We start from the raw sequence: 12,301 nt of genomic DNA on the forward strand, positions 1-12,301 counted from the left end.
TGGAAACAGGCCATTTGGCTCAAAGTCCACACCAACGCTCCAAAGAGTATCCCACCCAGACTATACTGCACCATCCACTGACCCACCGTACCACACCATCCACTGAGCCACCGTACCGCACCATCAACTGAGCCACCGTACCACAACACCCACTGAGCCACCGTACCACACCATCAACTGAGCCACCGTACCACACCATCCACTGAGCCACCGTACCACACCACCCACTGAGGCACCGTACCACACCATCCACTGAGCCACCATACCGCACCATCCACTGAGCCACCGTACCACACCATCCACTGAGCCACCGTACCACACCATCCACTGAGCCACCGTACCGCACCATCCACTGAGCCACCGCACCACACCATCAAATGAGCCACCGTACCACACCACCCACTGAGGCACCGTACCACACCATCCACTGAGCAACCGTACCGCACCATCCACTGAGTCACCGTACCACACCATCAACTGAGCCACCGTACCACACCATCCACTGAGTCACCGTACCACACCACCCACTGAGGCACCGTACCACACCATCCACTGAGCAACCGTACCGCACCATCAACTGAGCCACCTTACCACTCCATCCACTGAGCCACCGTACCACACCATCAACTGAGGCACCGTACCACACCAACCACTGAGCCACCGTACCACACCATCCACTGAGTCACCGTACCACACCACCCACTGAGGCACCGTACCACACCATCCACTGAGCCACCGTACCACACCATCCACTGAGGCACCGTACCACACCATCCACTGAGGCACCGTACCACACCATCCACTGAGGCACCGTACCACACCATCAACTGAGCCACCGTACCACACCATCCACTGAGGCACCGTACCACACCATCCACTGAGCCACCGTACCACACCATCCACTGAGCCACCGTACCACACCATCCACTGAGCCACCGTACCACACCATCCACTGAGGCACTGTACCACACCAACGTTTGAAGTGTAGTCACCGGTCTCATGTGGGAATCATGTATCCTCAGAGCTTCACAGGCACCAAGGACGTAAATATTGAGCAGATCTTCTGTTTTTCAGTGACATCAGTCATGAGAGGAAACGTATCGTCATGGATCCTCCAAAAACATCCCTGCTCTGTTTTGAAAGTGTGCCCTAATTGCGATCTTTCCTGTCCACCTCAGCTTGCAGAAAGGGGTCCCTTTCTGATCATTTATCTCAAACACTCCCACTGAGTTCACAGCTCTCACTATCTTCGACTGTACTTTCCTTTGTTATAAGTGCCAGACAGGGAGTGTGCTTTGACCAATGTCTTTCTGACTGAGAGGTGACTGCTCCTTCTGAGTCAAGACAAATAATACTTGGACCAACAATTTAATAAAATGACATGTGAAATCTCGTGCACTGCCTCTCAAACCTGCAATGCTGGAATCTAAAGGCAGCAGAGGTGGTGGAGGGGGACGTATTGCACAATAGTGCGCGGGAGATATGAGATGCTGCAGGACAGATTTTAATAGGTGCACAACACCTCAAGATGGCTTTGAAATGGGGAGTGTGGAGCAAAACGTTAATGTAAGGTCTCAGCAGCTGCAAACAACATGAAACTGATTCTTTCTCATTCTGAACTGTAAGTATTCTCCAACTTGCTCTGACATGCAATGCTGTGGGTGATGTGGGGCTGGGAGGACAAGGTCTGTGTACTCACACAGCATTTACAACCCCCTGCTTGTGCTGTGTTCATCAAAACAAGGTCCTTATGACATTCCATGGCCCTTTCTGTTAGTGTCCTCCATGTCCCACTGTATTAAGGACTATGCTAAACTGAGTGTTGTGAATGCTGACTGCTCACATTGCGAAGGACCTGTCCTGTTTTTCATACTCCCCACACAGCTTCACTGGGAATGAGACTAATGGATCCAGCCCACAGCAGGGGGTACTGTCAAAATGAGACACAACCTTTTTGACACTTAAGATTCTCAGGGAACTTGATTGGACATATGTGGGAGGATTGATTCCCCTTGTGGGAAAGTCTAAGACCAGAGGGCATCATCACAAAATGAAGACAGAGGTGAGGAGCAGTTTCGTCTCTCAGAGGGCAGTGAATCTGTGGAATTCTCTACCTCAGAGGGCCATGAATCTGTGGAATTCTCTACCTTAGAGAGCTGTGAATCTGTGGAATTCTCTACCTCAGAGGGCCGTGAATCTGTGGAATTCTCTCTCTTAGAGAGCTGTGAATCTGTGGAATTCTCTACCTCAGAGGGCTGTTGAATCTGAGGCATTCAGTATATTCAGGGTTGTGATAGACTGATGTTTAATCAATGAGAGCATCTAGGGTTATGGGAAGAGGCAGGAAAATGGAGTTGAGGATAATCAAATCAGTCATTATCTTGTGAATGACAGAGCAGACTCAATGGGCAGAATGGCCTCCCTGTCCTCCTCTGGTGTTTTCGCTTCGTTCCAACAACATACATGTCACCTGTGGTCATCGGTCCCACATCCTCAATATATGCACCAGGGACTCTGGGGTCTGGGAGATGCCATACCTCGATATCCATGAGAGCTCTTGTGTTAATGCTTTTCTTCAAAGGCTGAATGTCTTTCGGGATGGTGACTGGGAGACAAGGGCTACCCTCTGCAACCAGGCCAGCTGTCTCTGTCAGCAGGTACCTGAGCTGGGAGACTACAAGCAGGCTTCTGAGGAAGACGAGGAGGACATTGAGCGAGTACATCACCTTCATCATGATAAAGTGGCGCAGTGTCAGATGCAACAAACCACGAAGGACTTAATTGATCCCCAGTCCCAGTAGATGTGGTCTGGGTGCAATGATCACTGATTGCTGTAAACCTGTTTTTGCTTGGGAGATAAGCAGTTTATTGCTGTTCTGTGAGGCAAATATAGCTTCTGTTTGTTTGTAACTGGGCTACACTGTGCACTGGGTCAGAGGAGCACTAATTTAGATGGGGTTATGCAATGGGAAATGTCAAATGACAGGGAATCTGTGTGGCTTGGTGCTTAAACGGCAAAGGGTATAAGAATGTGTAGTTGCCTGTGCAATGAAATGTCATACATGACAACTACATGCTCTGGTTTGTGGTCACTCTCCCACCAAGTCCCAGTGGAAAGGATCTGTGGACTGCCATTTCTTGACAGGGTACCCACCTGGACTTCAAAGATGGTATGAATGTCAGGGATCCCAGGATATTCAGGCAGTGTAGCATAAACTTCCATCGATGGCGGATGTGAAGATAGGGCTTTTTTTATAATTCACTAATAGAATGAAGGTATCTCTGGCTAGGCCAGCATTTATTACCCATCCCTAATTGCCCAGAGGGCAGTTCAGAGTCAACCACATTACTGTGAGTCAGGAGTCAGATGTAGGCCAGACCAGGTAAGGATGGCAGTCTCCTTCTCTAAAGGACATTGGTGAACCAGATGGGTTTTCCCCGACAACGGATTCATGGACATCATTAGACTTTTAAGTCCAGATCTTTTTTTTTTATTGAATTCAAATTCCACGATCTGCCCTGACAGGACTCAATCCAGGGTCCCCAGAACACTTCCCGGTTCTCTGGATGAGCAGTCTGATGATAATACTGCTAGGCCATTGCCGCCCTCACCATGCCAAAATATCAAGGTATAACATCATCTTTCGTAGAGCAGGGAGTTCCGATATGGAGGTCTCCCAAGGTCAGCTGTGAAACTGTGCTGCACTGTTTGTTTTTCTTTGTCTGGAATTTCACACTCAGCCAACTGTGACATTTCCCCGCTTAATTCTTTTAATGTATTCTTGTTGATCTCTACAGCCACTCTCTGACTTCTCCACGTGGTCACTCTCCCGAAGCTTTGTCTCCTGCTCTCTCTCTCTCTCTCTTTCCTCCTGAATAAGGTATCGTGGTTTTTACTTTCTCTGTTAATTCCAAAACAATGCAAAACTTATAAACACAGTAATTACAGCTTCAAGAAAATTAAACTTGAAAGCGTTCAGAAGAGATTTACAAGGATGGTGCTGGGACTAGAGGGATATGAGCTCTAGGGAGAGGCTGAATAGATTGGAGCTCTTTTCCCTGGAGTGTCAGAGGCTGAGGGGTGACCTTATGGAAGTTTATAAAATCGTGAGGGGCATGGATAAGGTGAATAAGGTAGGGGAGTCCAAAACTAAAGGGCATAGTTTTAAGGTGAGAGAGCAAAGATTTAACAGGGGCCTGAGAGGCAGCTTTTTCACGCAGAGAGGGGCGCATATATGGAATGGGCTACAGGGGAAGTGATAGAGATTGGTAACATTGCAACATTTAAAAGGCATTTGGATAGATACATGAATGGGAAGGGTTTAGAAGGGTATGGGCCAAGTGCTGGCAAATGGGGCTAGATCAGTTTTTGGACATTGAACGGGTTGGACTGAAAGGTCTGATTCTAAGCTGTATGACTCTATGCTTGGGGCAATAAGGTAACTCGCCAGCCCTTGTGGAGGAAAACCCTCCATGAAATTCACTAAAACTTCACCGATTTCTGATAAGTTTCAGTCCTACATTTGTTAGGTGTGTCAGTGTCTGGGCGAACACAGCTTTTGAATTACACAGAGCAGCACACTTCCTGCAGCCAACTGTGGCTCCAATATGACAACCTTATATCCTTGGCTCACAGGCTAAGGTAATGCAATGTCATGAGCACAAGGGTGTAACTGACAGGCTAACTGTGAGTCATAGCACAGCAGACCCCTCACTCCAACTCACCGCCACATCATCAACCCCTTTACAAGGTGCTGTGCACTCAGCACTCATATATGGGTGGCACGGTGGCACAGTGATTAGCACTGCTGCCTCACAGCGCCAGAGACCCGGGTTCAATTCCCACCTCAGGCGACTGACTGTGTGGAGTTTGCACGTTCTCCCCGTGTCTGCGTGGGTTTCCTCCGGATGCTCCGGTTTCCTCCCACAGTCCAAAGATGTGCAGGTCAGGTGAATTGGCCATGCTAAATTGCCTGTAGTGTTAGGTAAGGGGTAAATGTATGGGTGGGTTGCGCTTCGGCGGGTCGGTGTGGACTTGTTGGGCCGAAGGGCCTGTTTCCACACTGTAATGTAATCTAATGTAATCTAATCTAAAAAAATCTAATATAACTCCCAAAAACATCGCAAAGTCTACCCCCAATTACGCTTTGTAAACCAGGAGTCCGTCTGCATTGGAGATGGGGCACATTGATTGTCATCCTCTTAATGATCACGGGTCAGACCACGAAGCCTCTGCCTGGAAAGCTCCTCCATCTTCTCCCACACATGCGCAGGAGGGTCCAATGCAACACAAGCGGAAATGGAAAGCAGCTCCCCTTTTGTAAAGGCACTCGTGATGTCAGTGGATATGCATGGCTTCCTGAGTCACACGAAATCCAAGCGAAAATAGGGCAGATCAGAAATGGATAGTGTTGTGATTCTGAAAATAAAGGTACTTGGGGTAGGAGCTTGGAGGGGTGAACACTCAAGACGTATTAAGGGAATCAAGGATAGTAGGGGAAAGGGCAGGAAAATGGACAGAAGGTGTGTTGGATCAGCCATAATCCTATTGATTGGTGGAGCAGACTCAAGGGGCTGAATAGCCTCCACTTTTTCCTATCGGTAAAGGCCTGCCCGATGTACCAGATGGTACCAATGGGAAATAACACAGTAGCACTGGGGAAGAGAGTAAGAATATCAAATGCACTGCCTGAGGCTTTCTCAAGGGAGAGAACTGCTTATCTGAAAAGAAAGACCAGGCCAACTAATGGGATGAAGTAGTTGAGGATGGCACTATGTTCATTTCTCATTTGGAGAGTTGGTACAGACACAATGGGCCAAATGATTGCTTTCTGTGCTGTAAAACAATTCTTTGAAATTCCGGAACATAAACATTTGCAACTTCAACTGGAAAATACTGAGACAATTTGGAACGTCATGGGTATTCTAGCCTTAATATATAATTAATGAATCTTAACAACACGATAACCAAAGGCAATAACTGCAAACATTAAAGTGATATCTTGACAGAGCATCCTCTCAAACTCTGTCAAGCTGCCTGTGTTTAATAGCAGTATGCACAGCAGGTAAACTGCGAAGAAACAACTATATTATTCAATATCCGTTTATGTTTGATGCTTGCATGCTACTGTCTTAATGTCAGTGCTAGCACTTTTAACTGATATGTTGTTTTACATCTCGTAGTCAATATGTCAACGTGTCTTTACAAGACATGGACGTGATACCATCAGTGTATCTTGCTATGTAACCCGTGGCTATGACGATCTCATACTCCATCCTACCTCAGATCACTTGACACATGACACACTACAAATACATGCTGCTCTGTTGTAATGTCATAGTGAGCCCAGCCACGTATGTGCCTGAGGAACACAATGCTTGTACACAATAGATCGCTATGATACATGCCTGTTGGATTATTTAACGCCATGAAATCTATGTCCAGCTTTTCTTCATGTAGTGAGAGATACATAAAGATTGTTACAACAGGAAATTGGTGAAAGATCCTGAGTCAGGATACTGGAGATGTCAGCCCAACTCCAGAGTGGTCAACCCAAAGTCTCCTTTGTCATTTTCATTTAACACTGACATTAAAGTGTCTGATCCTTTCTGTCTTTGTTATACACATGCAATTGCTGCACACAGGTTGACTCCCTTATGTCCTACAGCAGTAGTTACAGTTCATTTGTTAAGATTTGACTTTGAAGCACATTGGTATATCCTGAACCCTTTCCGTGCCCTCAACAATCCCATTCAGTGACCAGAACCAGGAGATGGTCAGTTGAAACTTTTTCCCAAGTGGAGTGTTTCAGGGAACTAAGGGACTATGGACCCAGAACAAATTTACTCAACAAAATATTGGTCGTGCTTATAGGGAATTTATTCCAAACGTTTAATAGGCTGGAATTAAAAATCTTCAACTTCTTAATTCTCATACCTTCTGTTCTCTTAGTCCGGTCAAAAATCTAAATAATTCATGAATATAGTCATTATTCATTGCCTCAGTTATTTGAAAAATGTGCTTTATGTGCCAGCTGTACCTTCTGATCATCAAAGTTACTTTCTGCCAGGTCAACCGAACATTCTGAAACTTGGCAGCCATCTTTCCTGTGCTCCAACCTGAGGCTTTTCACTCCACAAGTTGTGGCAGTTGGATACATACCAAAGCTGAGCTCCAACACATGATGCATACTTGAAACAAATCTCTCTCAAGCAATAGCCAATATCTGGGAATTGAATTTCCCATTTGTAGCAGGGTAAAACTACTCCCCCACCACCCTCGCATCTCTGGGTAAAGACTGTACATTTTGTTTACTTTACACATTCATGCAGAGGTGGGATTAGATTAGGTTGGGATAGCTGGCCGGCATGGACGGGTTGGACCGAAGGGTCTGTTTCCATGCTGTACATCTCGAAAACTCTATGTTTATTCTCCTGCTTATAAACCACTCTGGTCACTTGCTTTGTCTCCAATTGAATGGTGTACCTATTTCAGATTTATTATCTGATCCCTCCTCTTAGCTTTATTAGGAAAATGTATCTCACAACTTGGTTTGTTTAGTTCAGCCTCTTCTTAACTTCACTCCCTCCTGTATCCCAGACTGAGTTCTATCCATTTATCCTAATCCCAGCTTTCCATTGTCACCTGTGTGTGCTTTAGCCAACCTCATTTAAATCCACATATTTTGTCTTCTGTAAAAGGCACAGAGACAATTACTTCAGATGTCTCATAGACAACCCTGATGAGGAATATTATCATACACTTCTGGATCAGGTGGGATTTGAACCCAGGCCTTGAGACAAGGTCACTACCACTGCAACACAAGAGCCCCTTAGCAGAATGCATCATCAGGTATGATTTTAAACAAAACAGCCAAATCAATTGAAGAACTTTCATCTACTAATTTGCTCACTTCCTCATTAAAATGTCCCAGTAGAAGCGCAGAGCATGACCCATTGCCTCAAGCCATGCAAATAATCCTAACATCCCCTCGCTCTTTAAAATACTGAAATATACTTGCAAGCATTAGTCTTTAATTCCCCAATCTCGCCTTTATCTTCCTTGGAATATTGGTAGTATCTGAACTAATTGCGAGTTCAAACTCCTGAAAACAACCAAAGCCACACATATTTTGTCTGTCTTTTCCTTGAAGATTATGTTTTGCACATTAGCTGGATCATCTTTGAGCTGTTTCATAAAATAAACTTCAATAATGTATGGGTATGTCTCAGATAGTTACAACGGTTCTCTGCTTGTTATTCTTGTTATAAATAGCCCCTGCTATTTAATGTCCCAATGCTCTATCCAGTATTTAACAAGTTCCTTCAACATTAAACAGGATATAACACAGAGTTTTACAGGCAGTTAAAGTGGAAGCAAATCAAGACCCCAAACACAGCCAATGAGATGAATGAACAGTCAATCTGTTTTGGGTGAGGTTGCTGAAACTTAAAAAAAATTACAAAATTAAGCTGGATTTTCTTTGCAAAAACGTTGTGACTCCTGATGATCATGTCAAACAGTACAGCACAGAAATGAGCCATTTAGCCCACGATGTTGTGCCAAACAGGGTGCCAGATCCCTTCTGCCTGTCCTTGGTCCATATCCCTCATATACCTTGCATATTCATATGTCCCTTAAATGCCCCTATCAGATCTGCCTCAAACACCACCACCGCTAGCAGTGGGGTTCAGACACCTACCACTCTCATTATACAATAAAACTTGTCGCTCATATCTGCTTTGAACTTTCTCCCCTCACCTTAAATACATGTCCCCTAGTATGAGACATCTCAACTTTGTGAAAAAGATTCTGAACATCAACCCTATCTATGCATCTCATAATTTTATAGACTTCTGTATCATAGAATCCCTCCAGTGTGAAACAGGCCATTTTTTATGGGCGGCACGGTGGCACAGTGGTTAGCACTGCTGCCTCACAGCGCCAGAGACCCGGGTTCAATTCCCGACTCAGGCGACTGTCTGTGTGGAGTTTGCACATTCTCCCCGTGTCTGCGTGGGTTTCCTCCGGGTGCTCCGGTTTCCTCCCACAGTCCAAAGATGTGCAGGTCAGGTGAATTGGCCATGCCAAATTGCCCGTAGTGTTAGGTAAGGGGTAAATGTAGGGTATGGGAGGGTTGCGCTTCGGCGGGGCGGTGTGGACTTGTTGGGCCGAAGGGCCTGTTTCCACACTGTAAGTAATCTAATCTAATCTAATCTTGGCCCAACACGTCCACAATCACCCTCCGAAGAGTATCCCACCCAGACCCACTTCCCTACCACTCTACATTTCTCCTGACTCATGTCCCTAGCCCACACATCCCTGAACACTGTGGGTAATTTAGCATGGCCAATCCACCTGACCTGCACATCTTTGGACTGCGGGAAGAAACCGGAGCACTGGGAGGAAACCCACGCAGACACGGGGAGATAGTGCAAACTCCACACAGCTGGTCGCCCGAGGCTGGAATCGAACCTGGGTCAAGTCCCTATCAAATCTCCCTTCAGCCCCCACTACTCTAGAGAAAACAGCCTGAGGTTTTCTAGCCTGGCCCTCAGTTTGGTGCAAATCTTCCCAGTGAGTATAAGGGTTGGGGTGTCATGTTTTGGCTGTACAGGGCATTGGGGAGGCCACTTTTGGAAGGCAGCTTACAATTCTGGCAGCTTACAATTCTGGTTGCCTTTCTATTGGAAGAATACCGTGAAACTTGAGAGGAGGCAGAATAGATTTCACAAGGATGTTGCCAGGGTTGGAGGATTTGAGCTATAGGGAGAGGTTGAATAGGCTGGGGCTGTTTTCCCTGGAGCGTCGGAGGCTGAGGGATGACCTTATAGAGGTTTATAAAATCATGATGGGCATGGATAGGGTGAATAGCCAAGGGGTGGGGGAGTCCAAAACCAGAGGGCATTGTTTTAAAGTGAGAGAGGGCGGCACGGTAGCACAGTGGTTAGCACTGCTGCTTCACAGCGCCAGAGACCCGGGTTCAATTCCTGCCTCAGGCGACTCTCTGTGTGGAGTTTGCACATTCTCCCCGTGTCTGCGTGGGTTTCCTCCGGGTGCTCCGGTTTCCTCCCACAATCCAAAAATGTGCAGGGGTTAGGTGAATTGGCCTTGCTAAATTGCCCGTAGTGTTAGGTGAAGGGGTAAATGTAGGAGAATGGGTGGGTTACGCTTCGGCGGGTTGGTGTGGACTTGTTGGGCCGAAGGGCCTGTTTCCACACTGTAAGTCATCTAATCTAAAAGGGACCTGAGGGGCAACTTTTTCATGCAGAGGGTGGTGCGTGTATGGAGTGAGCTGCCAGAGGAAGTGGTGGAGGCTGGTACAATTACAACATTTAAAAGGCATCTGGGTTGGTACATGAATAGGAAGGGTTTGGAGGGATATGGGCCAAGTGCTGGCAAATGGGACCAGATTAATTTAGGATATCTGGTTGGCATTGACAAGTTGGACTGAAGGGTCTCACTCTGTTCTGTATGACTTGATGATCCTACGACTCTTTGACCGTGGGTCACAGCTTCCAGTCAGGTCATGAGATGAGATTCCACCATTTGGAAATGGATAGGAAAGGTTTAGAGGGATATGGGCCATGTGCATGCAAATGGGACTAGTTCAGTTTAGGAGGAGAAAGTGAGGTCTGCAGATGCTGGAGATCCATACACGCACCACCCTCTGCATGAAAAAGTTGCCCCTCAGGTCCCTTTTAAATCTTTCCTCTCTCACTTTAAAACAACGCCCTCTAGTTTTGGACTCCCCCTCCCACTCCACCGAGGATATGCAGGTCATTGGACTCATCCACTGCCAAACCACAACAACCCGACGGTCGGAGGAGGAGCGTCTTATCTTCCGACTGGGAACCCTCCAACTGCAGGGGATGAACTTGGACTTCACCAGTTTCTTCATCCCCCCTCCCCCCACCTTGTCTCAGCTGAATCCCTCCAGCCCGGCACCGCCTTCCTGACCTGCAGTCTTCTTCTTGACCTCTCCGCCTCCATCCTACTCCGACCTATCACCCTCACCTTGACCTCTTTCCACCTATCACATTTCCAACGCCCCTCCTCCAAGTCCCTCCTCCCTACCTTTTATCTTCTCCTGCTGAACACTCTCTGCTCATTCCTGAAGAAGGGCCTGTGCCCGAAACGTCAAATCTCCTGTTCCCTGGATGCTGCCTGACCTGCTGTGCTGTTCCAGCAATAAAGTTTCAACCTAGTTCAGTTTAGGACACCTGGTCAGTATGGATGAGTTGGACTGAAGGATTTGTTTCCATGTTGCATGACTCTATGACTCTGTAAGTGTCCTGGAGATTCAACGATGTTGTAGGTGCTAGGTGAATGCAAGTTATTGTTGCTACTTTCTCCATTGGAAGTGCATTGCTCGGAATCCTTCAACATGCAGATTGAAGAGTTTAGAGGGCATTAAACAGGGCACGTCGACACGACTCCAAATCTGGCCAAGTACGCTGGCTGTTCCTCATGTCGCAAGGGGTTAGCATGGCTTTTGTACTTAGCCCCTGTGCGGATGCCTGTTTAAACTCTGTGTGGATGTGTTATCGCCAAACTAGCTGATACACACACATAAATCGTGAGGTTTGAGTGCAGAAAGCTTCCAGCTCCTCGCAACCATGGCAACGGGAGTTAACCATGTGGGTTAGAGATACCAGTTGCGTTTAATGAATAGTAATGAATCTCGAATAAAAAAGGGAGAAACAGCAGCCGAGTGGTTGGAAGTTCAGTGAATGCCAGTGAAGGATCCAACTGGAAGATTGAGCCATGAGCTGCTGAAAACATATGACATGCAGAAAAGCTTAATTGTCAATGCATCACTAACAATATCCTCAGTTTTATTTTGTCCTCTGACACAATGGAAGTGACAGTAGAACAATGTTGGCCTGTTGTAAAAGGCACACCATGAACATGAAATAGAGACAGTTTGCTACACAATAATTGTTTGCAATTTGATTTAATTAACACTTTGGCCACTGATATGAAAGAACGTCATTATTAATACCAGAGCAGGCACAATGTTCAATCAACAAATTTCCAAACAGATAGTTATCCCCACGGTGGAGCTCAATCTCATTCCGTCTCAACTCTCTGCATTTGAAACAGGATTTTCAGGAGACTTTATCGGCAATTTTAGTCCTGTTGAGGAAAGGGCACAGGGATAGGCAAGCTACTTAGGGGAGGCAATGGCCTAGTGGTGTTAAGGCTAGACTATTAAACTAGGGACCCAGGTAATAGTCTGGGGGCCCAGGTTCAAATCCTGCCACAGCAGATAGTGGAATGTGAATGTGATAAATATCT

The sequence above is a fragment of the Chiloscyllium plagiosum genome, unplaced genomic scaffold, assembly GCF_037043375.1.
Source record: "Chiloscyllium plagiosum isolate Xiang-an unplaced genomic scaffold, Cpla_swu_hap1 HiC_scaffold_22, whole genome shotgun sequence".
Classification (NCBI taxonomy): Eukaryota; Metazoa; Chordata; class Chondrichthyes; order Orectolobiformes; family Hemiscylliidae; genus Chiloscyllium; species Chiloscyllium plagiosum.